General features: G+C 29.7%; 1 long non-coding RNA gene across 1 annotated transcript in view; it reads right to left on the reverse strand.

The window, feature by feature from the left end:
* Window positions 1-3763: 3763 nt before the first annotated feature.
* LOC125071195 overlaps window positions 3764-13617 on the reverse strand; it is a 67210-nt gene continuing 57356 nt past the window's right edge. The window contains exon 4 of the long non-coding RNA XR_007119906.1: window positions 3764-6382. This is a non-coding gene — a long non-coding RNA (uncharacterized LOC125071195). The remainder of the gene's footprint in view (window positions 6383-13617) is intronic.

The raw sequence follows: 13617 nt of genomic DNA on the forward strand, positions 1-13617 counted from the left end.
CGCACGACCGCCCCATCCGCCTCAGTAATCGTCGCATAGTCTTATCGGAGACACTTAAATCTCCATTGCAGTACCTGTATTCGTTTTATAACAATATACAAGTAACAATAGGTAATAGACATTTGTATGTTAGTATGTATTTTTTACTTGCTAGTTATTTATTTGTTTGTACTACTTTAGATCAATTCGAACTGACTGCGTTTTGGGAGATTAACATTAAAATTAGTATAAGTGAACATTATTGCACCTTTAGTTTAAGGTTATGTAGGTATTGGTCAGGTTATGTAAAACAGATGCGATCGAATTTCAAATTTTCGGTTTATTTTTGTATCTTTTTTATTTTAACTTTTTTTTTTTAAGATGAAGGAATGACAATGACCGTTTTGCAAACGTCAAGAAAGCAATAACTAAAATTATTACTAGTAATGTTGAATAATGTAACTTTTAACTACTCTTTGAATGTTTCATACACAGATTGAAAAAGATAGTGAAATTGTTTATGGTATTGTATTAAATGGTGAATCGTTTGAAAGTAAAATAAGTTTAAATAAATGCTTGCGAGTTACAAATTCTAACAACGTGAAATAATGCCCGAATTGTTTATTTTAAGCTGCAATTAATGTGGTATGACGACAAAATATCGTAAACTGGTTTGCTCATATCTCATGAATAATATTGTGACGTTTCGAATAACCCCCTATTATTTGGTAGTAGGGATAATTATTGTAAAAATTTGACGTGTCGAGTGTGAAACTTTTTTCTATAATTGTCTATGGTTAGCGGGAATCGTCATACTAGTGAATATTGTTTAAGTTGTACACGACCGCGAAATATAAGGAGGGGGTGTATGTTGGTTAAACTTCTTAATTAATCGCCAGTTAATGAACAGCTTTAAAAAAAAGACATCAACCATAGTCGACGTAATATTCTGATAACGACGAGTAAATTTCGATTAAACTAAGTCACACTATAACAAGCTATACATGTATCTTAAAACGAGTGCAACGGTACAGTGAAACCTTTTCGCGTGAGAACTCTAACCCTAACGTTACATATTGAGACGTTAAACGTTACTCTCGCGTTCACTATGATTTTTATTGTTTACGGTAGATTGAAATTGTGAAGTGGCTTCCAACTGAAATTGCAACGTTTTTGTAGAAATGATATAGACGAGTGTGTGTCGGTGTTTTAGGAATGTTAATTGTGCTAAATGTTTGATCAAACGGATATCACGTTTCAATATTTGTCCCGTAAACTCTGAGATATATATTCAGCCTCGCTTATATACAAAATCAAATATATTGTAGATTATTGATAAGTAAAGACATTTTTTTTAATTAAGGTATTTACAAGATGAATATTGAAAAGTAACCGTGTGGTTCTGCAATAATGATATGTGGATATAAATAAAAAAAAAAACTGCTACCTCTATGAATGCCTGATATTTATTGACGGTCTGTTGTCCGATGCGTGTAACGTGATGTTGAAATTTGAAATAAACGTAAAATAAGATTCATATTATCTTATTTACATTTCATTGTGTCCGTTGAAACCCTATTATTATTTTTTATGTGAAAATTACAAAATTTTAAAGACTTTTTTCATAAAACAATTTTGAAAAAAATATAAATTTAAAGTAATTTTACGTTCATGGAAACCGATATTTAGGAAGCCGGCGAAACGAATTTACTAGTTAATCAATATGTAATTTTAATCTAAAGTAAAATATGAGCACATATTTTGTTCTAACTGTAAAACATACTCAGTACTGTAATTATAAACTTATGAAGTGTTACACTACTTAACATATTTAAAAAACGAACTTTTTTTTTAATAAATATTACTGACATTTCAAGGAAAACTTGTTAAATATGTAGATTCAATTCCCCGTCATTATTTTCATGCAAATCAGATACACGTAGTTATATACATGCTATGTAATGAAGACTTTTTTATATAATATTAATTATAAAATATACGAAATATTCATTTTTCTTATTATTTTCACATTTTGTTTAATGCTTGTAAAAATTTAGTTTCGGATCGGTGGTTTATTTCATCCGTCATTAAAAATGTAACATTTAATTGAAAATAAAACACAGGTATATATTTAGATATATTTTATTTATTAAAGGGTTTGTGAAATAATACGCAAGTTCCGAGGTATACAACATTTAATTCGTTCAGTTGCAACAGTTTAATCGAATCCACAATCGTTTGATTCTACACGGCATTTTAAGACTTATATTTCAATACCTTTGCTTAACCTGACTAAAATTATTTTTAAAATATTTTCTCATTAAGTAATGTTATTATGATTAAATTCACTGTAAAATATAAAGTTTAATTATATTCATCAATATGAGAAAATATTGTTTGTTTTGTGTAAAATAAAACATTGTTGTCTCTGGACGTTTCTACTTCCGTAATATAAGAGGAGTTTGGTATTTCGAAGTAACCTAGATTGCCTATTTTTTTAATAATAATTAAATCGCATTTTTAGTTGTAACTCTTGTACAATATGTAATTTGAATATGGGATATCATTTTCTTAACTTGTAATTTATGTGTAGTGGAATAAATAAACATTTTACTGTATATTTGTTTATTTTATTATTATATTTTACAATTACAATTATATTCAAAAAGGTATACATCTGAAAGTTTTACTAAATTTTTCTAGTCAATATCCTGCTCCATTTGAATACACAAAAAAAGACGTGTTTATAAAAAAAAAAATACAATATTCAAAATAATAATTAAGGGCAAACACAAAAAATAAGCACTTTATTAATAAATAGTTAACAAGACAAACTCGAATTGATAATAGGTCAAATAAGAAAAGCAAAAGACAAGAATAAGTCTTTACATAATACAAAGTACAAATTATAGCACAAGATATGCGGGACAAATAAGGATGTGTATAATTAATATGGCGGTCCACGTGTCCCGCAACACGCTTTGGCGTCCGTCCCATAAATGCACCTGAAGGCTACTGCATTTATTTCAGTTCATTGGTGACACGAGTTACGTGCGAATATGATGCTATTTATGATTTTCTATTTGTAGGTCACACCGCTTATATACTTTGTAATTTAAAGCACTGGGATAATAATAATTGTTCCATAAATACATAATGTATATCGAAGAACTGGAATTTTGACTTTGAATGTTGCAATATGACAAAAATGCTTTAATTGAATTATAAATAAAAATCTATACAGATTATTTAATAAAATAATATTTTAACATTTACAAATTAGATGGATTTTAATTTGATGTAAATCGTTTGGTTTGCAATGATTCTTAGCTATGAAGCAACGGGCATTTCCATGTTTGAAATACAAATAAATTAAAACCCACAGACCTGCCAACTTTCTAATTTAAAACGCTTGAGTTGATAAAATTCGTCCACTCGTCACAAGTGTTTTAAATTAACGTATAAATATCGTATAAAATTGACAAGTCCAGTTGAGAGTGATATATTACAGAAGAGATTTCGTTTATTCAGTCTTCAATTTCTTCGAATCCAGTTGGTTATAGAAAGAACACAGAGGCAGTGGCGTTACTGGCTGTTGTCGTGATCTAAACAACCAGCTAACCACACTGCCAATGCGGCCTGTCAACATTTCTTCCAGCTTCGATCTTATTTTCTTCTAACTTCAATCTTCGTTTAATCAATATTGAACAGAATTATTAATAAGTTTTCATAATCAATGTAAATTTTGAATATTTCATAAATATAATCCGGCAAGTTCCATAGCAAATATTTCCGATGCTAAATATAAATCAAAACCTTAAAACAAATACTGCTTGATACCTGCACTCTGTGACTTTATTCTTAAAATACATAACCACAATACTATTCTCTGAGAACCGTACCTCATTTGTTAAATATTGAAAACTACCTACCGGCGATACCGGTCTTTTGACATTACAATTTAACAAAATATTACACTTTTTGTTATTTTACAAAAGTATTCTGCGGTGAGTTTCGTTTTTGTTCAAAGAGATGGCTCTACTGATTCGGATAAATTAATATGAGCGAAATAATTTTATTTACTTATCATATTTAGATAAATTCTTAGTCTTCTCACAATTATCTTGAAAAGTTAGGTTTTTCTGTTCCGTATATTTTAATAACTTACTTACTATATGTACCAAAATGAAGCTAACGAAATTCTAATTCAATTATAGATTTGACAGGATGATGCAAACGGAAGTCCATTTCGTCAGATTATTTCGTTCGTTAAGTGGTTCGGACAAGGTTCTTCGTTAAAATTATTGATGTTATTTTTAAAGTTAAATATTCAATAAAATTAATTTCGTCTGTTAAATAGACTCAACTTTTATATATATTTTATAGACATGTTTGAACTGACCAAAACAAATATACACATTATTTTTTAAAACTTGAGTACTAAAAATATATATTTGGAATTTGAAAAACGACTTCGTTTCTTAATTCCTTTGCAAAGAATCTGGATCCTGGAAGTTCTGGAAGCCCCAAGACGACGACCTTAATGTGGACCTCAATCTGGAGGTTTCTCTTATGCTTGACAATCGTCCGCACCTGTAAACACTAACTGTACCTATTCCAACCACAGGAGGAGAAAAGACAAATAAAAAACTTTAACATTGAATTGAAGTATATGGTATAGTGTATGGAAGTTAAGTGGATTACTTTAGATAAAGATATATTATAGACGAACTGTTTTAGTGCGTAATATAGCAAAGTTATTAAGAAATCGCCTGAAATATGTAAGTAACAGTTAGGTGTGTTTATCTTTACTTCATCTTCAATTGGAATAGGCTATACAAACACATTTCATATTACAACGGAAGTCGTGTCTTGAAATTTCGATAAATCAATTCGATCAATCTATGAACTGGAGTTCAATTCAAAGTCGGAGGCTCAAATCAATTAATTCGGACTATTTGGTATGAGGAAGCTATGTTTTATTTAAACAAAAAAAAAAACTGTCCATCCGTTCTTATTTGAACGAAGTAATATATTGTGTTCTGCAAAAATCAATCTGTATTAACAATATTATAATCTTTGCACACATTAATAATATTGACACGTGGTCACATTTTAATATAGGTGTTTAATTTAATTACTTAAATAGCGTAATATGCAAAACGCATTATTTATGTGTATTTCCATGGTATTTAATTGGACGTAACTTGGTAAAGCGGGTTTTCCACATCTAACGTCTCTAAAACCTGGCAAGTAAAACTTAAATTTTAAATAAAAAATCTACCTACTAATTTACTGTCTGAGACAACATGTACCAGCACTTATTATATAACACGTATCTAATTAAGTTGACATCATTGTTCGAGGTATTAATAATAACAACATAAAATAGTTTTATCAAACGCATAAGTGTCTTATGAAACTGGCGTGTTCTCAATATATGCCCAAGATATGCACTTGTACTCATATAGACAGATAATCAAAAAGGCGAATTAAGAAGACCACATAACAGGATAATCTAAATTTAAATTTCCAAAAACCAAACCGACACGACCGAATACAGTTCAGAAGTTAAGGAGTTCAGACTCAACAGCTTTCATGTACATTCCTCGACACGGGAATGTAAACGCTGGCAATTTTCAGACTCCAGATTGCCAGTGAAAATTTCTCGACAGAATATCTTTTAACTGGTCCAAAACGGTTTGTGATCCCAGGACATCGGTATCAGAAGCCTTATATGCTAGGGGCCAGTCAAATTTCAAGAATAATATATGCAATACAAAACATTTAAAATGAAATGTTCTTTTTGCCCGTTATAAGGGTTGCTTACTAAGTCTTAAATCCGGAATTCAGCAATACAACAGAATTATATTACTATTTGTACCGGCAAAGTTTTGTAGTTAATACTTAACTCAAATAAAGATATATTCAAAAGTCAATAGTCGATGTCTTTGAAATGGGTAGTGTCGTAGAATTTATCATATTCCCTCATTCGTTGGAAACAACATTATTAATAACAATAGTTATGAGAGTTAAATTCATCAATAAAGTTAGATATATTTAAAGCTTATTTAATTTATCATCCACTAGCTTTCGCCCGCGGCTTCGTTTGCGTCTTAGTGTATTGGTCGTCAGGTTTTATAGGTAAAAAGTAGTTTCACCAAATTTCATAAAATTCGGTTCAATGGTTTTTGTTATGAGCGCCAAACAGACAGACAGAGTTACTTTCGCATTTACAATACTAGTGTAGATAAGTTTTTAGTAGAAGCCTAAGATGCTATTTATTGGTAATTACGATCGTTCATTTTTTTTTATATGAAAAAATTACGCATCAAACGCATTTTCCTCAGTCGCGGCTATAATTTGTGTTCATATCTTCGCTGCCTCTATTTTCTTGTCCAACCTGAAAAAGAAAACGATATAAATTAAACATTGCGTGTTTATTTATTTCATTATTCATTAACTAAGTGAAAATTTTAGTCATTAGTTTGATTAATCTATTTGTACCCTGAAAATTAACGACTAACATTCTTATATTATTTGTTTTTATATTACAATTTTATTGTCACTAGCGGTCGCCCATTGGTTGAAATTCGACCGTAATTCATTGCTGAAAATAATGACTTGATATGATAGAAGTGTAAGATGCATTGTTTTCGATTTCATTGGATAACAGATAAATAATTATTTTTGGTAAGGTATGGACAAAATTTCACTAAAGTTTCGGAAATCTTCTGTTACAAAGCGTATGTATAAGTTTTCTATGATTATTTTAGGTTTGACACATGTTTTGACGTTGACAATGAGAAGCTAAGCTATGAATGTTTTATTTTATTGTACTTAACATAATGTACTAGCTGTCTGTCCCGACTTCGTCCGGGTATAATTCATACAAAGTTAAGTTAATATGCTAAATTTCAAATCAATAATTTTATGAGATTTCTCAGATTTCTCGTCTGACTGACGAATCAGTGTTATTTCGCTTATCTTCTATACGTGTTTTTGTAATTCGACTATTTCTAAACGGTTGGACCAATAACGTTGTTTTTATGTATATTTGAGTGGTTACCATAAAATAATAAATTTTGCCTTTTAATAATAACAAGAAAAACCATCGGCCATGTTTTATTTATTAAAAGGTTCTTCGAAACGCGCTTCATTTTCTGGTATAAGTTTTATGAATATTGGCTTAGTAGTATCTCAGTTAAGGAATACAGATGAAACGTCTCCTTTTTATAAATATAAATACATAAACGCATATTTCGATATAGAAGGTATTGTAAGAATGTACTGTTGCTGTTTTTTTTCTATTGTTATTGTAAGATCGTAAAGAGTGGTCAGAGAAAATAAGGGTTACACTTAGCAGTGGCTGCGGATAGGGGAGAAGCATTGATAATGCGACTTTCACATCGCTAGGGTAATCGTTATGCCATTGAATCTTTACATAAGTTTCAATATATTTTTCATTTAACTGTTCAAGTAAAAAACTGTTCTTAACTATTTTCGGAATATATTTCTAAAAATATAAAAATATTCTTTAAATTGTTTTATATACTTGGATTTTTAAAACGGTTCCTAGACTACTTAATTTGTGAAACAAGAAAAACAAAAAAAATATATACAAAAAAAAAATGTAAAAGAAAACAAACAACGCATGTTTCGTATTTTATGTATGTATATACAAGAAACAAAAATGCTTGATGTATTTTTAAATTATGCGAAAGAGAAAGTCGATGTGGTTGTTCATTAAAATCGTCTACACATTTGCTTAAAACGTTGCCTGTGTCTGGTACACTTAATAATTCACGTAGGCATTTGAAAGTGTTTCTGATTATTGCATTACGATGAAATCGCTTCCTCCTGCATCAACTGCTTGCTAATAAACTACGCGCTTTATTAAAATAGCTTCTGCGGACAGACCAGCGTTTTCCATTTCAGTCACGCATAGTGCGTGTGCGTTGATGACGATTTTGTTTCCTTGATATACATTTGACATATTCAATTCTACAATTCTACTTGAATATTCATAAATAATTATTAGTTAAAAAAATAGATGGAATTCGCAGAGCATTCTACGTTTACACTAGATATTTAATTAATTGCAGTAGTTTCAGTAAGTTAATTTTGTTTTTCAGCTTAACATTTTAATTTTTTTTTTTAAGATTGTTACCAAAATATAATGGACTAAGAAAAGAAAAATATATGTTTACTATTATATAGGAATATTATGTGTTAAAAGTTTAACTAATATTTAAAGCTATCATACGAAGTTATTAATGAGAAGATAAATTATAATCTTAATTTTTTAATCGTTTTATTGCATCTGTGTAGAATGGTTGCGCCACACTGAGCGAGTTAAAATATCTAAGCGATGTTGCGTTGCGTGGCTGTCTAGTGGATGGTTGGACATAGACGCTACTGTATGTTCTGAGCATTGCGCCATAGTAATTAAGGTCGTATAATTAAAATTGCCGCCATTTATTACTAACCGAGACTAGTTGCTTTTAATTTATTCGAATACAGTTTAAAAAATGTGACTAGATTAGAATGGAAGATCATCCTACTACTATTCAAACATTATAATTGTTATATTATTATAAATCATCACGCATTTTAAAAATATTTATGCTAAATACCCATTTACCAAGGATTCAAACAGCGCTAGTCTTTTATATGGCAAAAAAAGTAAATTAATGCATTCGAAATGTTTTCTTTTTTAAATTATTATTTTGTCATTTGTAATTTTATTATATATATTACAAGTAGGTATAAAATTCGTTATCAGATATTCCAAATAATATTTCGTGTACTATTTTTTACCGTTAATATTCGGTAAAGCTGTCCGGAGTTTGTGAATCTTATTTTACCTCTCACCTCACCTCAGTTCACGTTATATAAATAAAAATAAAAAGCACTTTATATTTAATTGGTAAATTATTTAGAGGTTGAAATTAAAATGATACTTCATTTGTAAAAGTGATACTTGTCTAACGAAAACATGTAAAGCGTAAAATGCTTCTTAATTTCGTGGTGTTTTTTTTTTTTTTTTGTAGTCTAGTAAACGTTACCTTTCTACTGTTTTTATACGAAAGCGAGATTATAATTTTTACTTTCATACAATCTTTCACTTTTAAACATATATTGTACATTTCTGTTTGTACTTTTAAATTTAAAATGAATAGTTCATTCTTATTCGACGTTTAGTTCTCTATATGGTCAGGTCGTATATTCTTTGAAATCTTATAAAACCAAAGTGATCGAATTTTGGCAACACTGATCCATCTCAAGAGATTAATTATGCGTAGGAAATATTATAGTCTCCGTTACTCCCAGAATCTAACTGTAGGGGAGTATATGCACTACCAACTTCCTAAATCTGGCTGCTAATGAAAAACCATATGACTTTTCGCCTGATCCAAGATTTTAACTCAGGAGCTCAGGTTCTTCCGAATTATAGCTAGCCACTAGACGACTCTGGACGTCAAATCAAAATATACTTTAATCATGTAGACTACAAGTACTTTGGAAACGCTGTAGCTACTGCCAGTTCAAACTGTGATATGGTTATTGAGGGAAAAGCGATAAAATTTTAGTAGATATTTGTTTTTAGTAGTTAAACCACTGATATATATTAACATTCTGCTTGAAAATCAACTATTAATAACGATTATTAACGATCAACTAGAGAATCTCGTGAATGATAAGCGTTTTTTTTTTATTTACTATTTTTTTGTAATAATATTTTTATTTCAAATGTTAACTTTTCTCCAAGAAGGATATTAAGAATTTAAGACTGCTATATAGCTATGAGTATATGAAAGGAAATATGAAATATCTAGACATAATGAAATGTGTTTAATGCGTAATTAATTAATTTACTTGTATTTTCGTATTTATGAGTAAAGACATCTGGAAAACAGGTTAACATTATAAAAAAAAAACAAATGAATATCCTATTTTCTTATATTTGGCATAGTTTGTTTTATATTTCTCTAGTCAGTCCAAACAAAGCGTAGGTTAAGTAACGAAGGTCTTTTGAGGTGGTTAAAAGGCATTACAAGACGCTGCTTGAATTTCTACAAATCTTGTACTTCTTGTACAGATTATTAGTTGTAAAACCTGTCCGCGTTTTTTATCATGGCAATAATTATAGTGTTTAATATTACTCGGATATTTTAACTTGATGTAACGGATAATTCGCATAAAATCACCTAAAAAATTAAAATGACTACAAGATTCAAAATTATTGTAAAGGTAGATAATACACTATTTTATAGCTTATATTATATATAGTTCATGTGTTGTTTCAGGAAGTTTTTTTTTACGAGATAGAAACTATTTTACCGCTGAAAGATGCTGTGCTCTATCCTAAATATTAGCTTGTAATTGATAACGGTTAGACTATGTATTCCGTATAGTAAAAAGAGTAATACATTTTAAAACTCTGCTTTTGAAAATTATTAAGCATGATTATTACACGTATTTGGTAAAATGCTAAGTTGTTTTGGTGAAGAAAGTATGCTAGTATTGCTTTATTGTATGTTTAGTTGGGTTATGTTAAAGTGGGTTCTGTTAAAGTTGGGAACACGTCGAAAAAATAGTGGTCACTAAGTAAACGCACACTAGTAAAGTAGAATGATGTTTGCGGAGTGTCACGCACACCAAGATGTTAAAGTTGGCCCGTTTTTCTTTTATTATTTTGTAATACGACACTCTATCAAGATATATAGATATTCTAAGACATTGTAAGACTAGATAAAGTTGGCCTTTTCTTAGTGATAGAAATATTAAATACAGATGGATCACGCTATGCAATCAGTCTTGCCCGTACCAGCCACCTTAAAAATTCTTAAATCTATTTTTTACCGCACATGAAATGAATTGTTTAGTTTGTTTTTATTTATATTGTGATATCATATCAAAGCAGGTTATATTAATATTTGAAAAGAATTTAAAAATATGCTTAAAAAAATCGATTAGATTAACCTTTTTTATACTTTAGAAAAGTCACAGGACTTCGATATGTTATTTACGGATACGATTTCGAATATATATTTATTTTATATATTCCTATGTTAAATTAATGACATTGTTGAAGCCACGAGCTCAAAGCGATGTATTATTTTAATATCGAGTGCAAGTAGGACAATGTCTTATCTAATGTCAAGTCAGTCTGCTAACGATACTCAATCGTTAGGCAAAACTGTTTGCCTATTTATAAAAATTTGGCTGTCTAACACTTTGGTCTATAAAATGCATATTTTTTGTTTTAAAAAACAGCTTAATTGAATTTAGTAATAAACATAATTATATGGGAATTCGTTTTGATGTCCATATAATAAGATTTTGTTCGAAGCAAAAAACAGACGTTGAGGAATGATTAATATACGTAGGTACATATAAATATACTTAATCACACACACATACACCCATCTGTCTCAATAAATCTTGAAACGAAGATCTTTCATAATTTGAACATATTTTAAAAATCGAAATGTTCGAAGTGGGAAGTTATAAATAAAACCGTCGTTTTGTAATAAAACTGTTCAATAATAAATAATTTATATCGTACAAAACAACGGACAAAAATAACGCACTACTGAGAACTATCAATTGTCATAAGCAAGTAACTTATATAATTAGAATCTATATTGTCTTTGTTGATATTAGTAATAAATATAAATGGGGCAAATTGTATATATTTTTTAAATTCGACGTTATTTATCTGAAATTGAAGTATTTAGTATGTAAGATACACACATAGAACCAGTATCAACACATGCACATGTGTACGGTATCATTTGAATTCTCATTTGTTATACCATATTCGGACAGTAAAAAGTAGAAAGTTTAAAATGGCTTGTAACTGGCGAGGTATCTAATTATATTAATGAATTTAATTTTAACGACATCCAAGAGTATTTTCAGGAATATAAAATATTTCATCGTTTCACGGTAGAAGGAGAATATTCTTTTTTGCGTTAGGGTTTCGTGCAAGTCCGTCATAGGAGATACCTACAACAGCAATTCTTAGTTTTTTTGTATATGTGTTTTAAGGGTGAGTGAGCTAGTGTAGCTATAGCCTATTATAATGGAAGTAGGAAATAATATAAACAAATCTAAGATTTAAGTGTTTCATGCGATTTGCTAATAACTCAGCTATGTTGTGCACTACTAAGCGTTTATGATATATTATATCTTTATTTATAATACAACAAAATTGCACTTAACTACTTATTTCCACTTTAATTTAACTTCCAAAATTCCGATAACAGTTTCGTCGACGTTCAAAACGCCATTTTAACGCAAATCCATAGTGAATATCATAGATTAATCGAGCTTTCGACCAATTATATTGCGTCAATTTGATGTTTATTTGTTGTATATTTTATATTGTTATTTATTTATTTTTTATTTTCGTTGTTTATTTGGCTTATTTCCTCTTATGGTTGGAATAGAGTATACAGTTACAAGGGATATAATATCTTAGTTCCCAAGGTTTTGGTATTGGTGTTTTAAGGAATGGTTAATATCTCACAGGGCGTCAATGTCTATAAGTGATTTCGACTTATCATCAGGTAGTACATTTGCCTAACTATTTAAAAAAAAGAAGTTATTTCCGTTCTGATTTCAGATTTGTCTTTACCTCATAACTAATTATTCAGAAGTTCTTTTAAAATAGACACTAAAGAGCTATAAAACTAGATGCCACTAACCTGTCTTGTAATTAGATTTTTATTACATTATATTAAATTTTGAATGACGTCATAACTTACGCTTAGTACTTGCTACATGTTTAAGAGACATAAAGCGTAAAAACGTATAGAGCTCGATGCTTGGGGTATAGGGGTGATGACTTTCTCTTGACAGATATCGGCTATGACAGCAATTCTTGCAGAGACTAGCTGCACAGTATTTATTGTTATGCACGAATGTTTACGCAAGTACATATGCACTCTTTTTCTGATTCCCATATTGCGTTGGTATGGTAACCCATTACGATGGATCAGGCGACGCACCATCGTATTTACGTGCATTCCGAGGCTGTCTACGTAGCTTCCTAAATTCGGGATGTTATTGAGAATTACTTGATAGAAAAACTCTATACCTTTTTTTTGGTCCAACTCGGGTTTTGAATCCAGAAAATCTATGACCTAAACGAGGAAGTAACAGACAGATGTAGGAAATGCATATACTACGGAATATCGTTTCGAAACCAGGAAGTTCAGGATAAGTATTACGAGTTAACATGACTCATCACTTCAATTAGTGTACAGGCAAAAAACATAGTCGATACAATGACATCTGTATTCACGAATAAAGTTATACGAAAAAAGTTCTTTAATGTCGTGATGACCTTCTTGAATCATCACGAAATGCTTGAAATTTCGTTTCCTTTCATTAACGTTAGATACCATATTTATTAAAAACAGTATATAATATTATAAACATTGAAGAGCTTATTTATTTGTTTGTTTGTCAGAACACTCTAATATTAGCTAAAAATAAATTAAGAAAAGTAAGACTATATATTTTTAAAGAGAGGCGTTGTGATCATTAATACAAAACGATCTGGCAAACTGTACTGTACTGTACAAGAACGTACTCATTATCTTTAATACACGAATAATACGTATA

Source organism: Vanessa atalanta, chromosome 18, assembly GCF_905147765.1.
Source record: "Vanessa atalanta chromosome 18, ilVanAtal1.2, whole genome shotgun sequence".
Lineage (NCBI taxonomy): Eukaryota > Metazoa > Arthropoda > Insecta > Lepidoptera > Nymphalidae > Vanessa > Vanessa atalanta.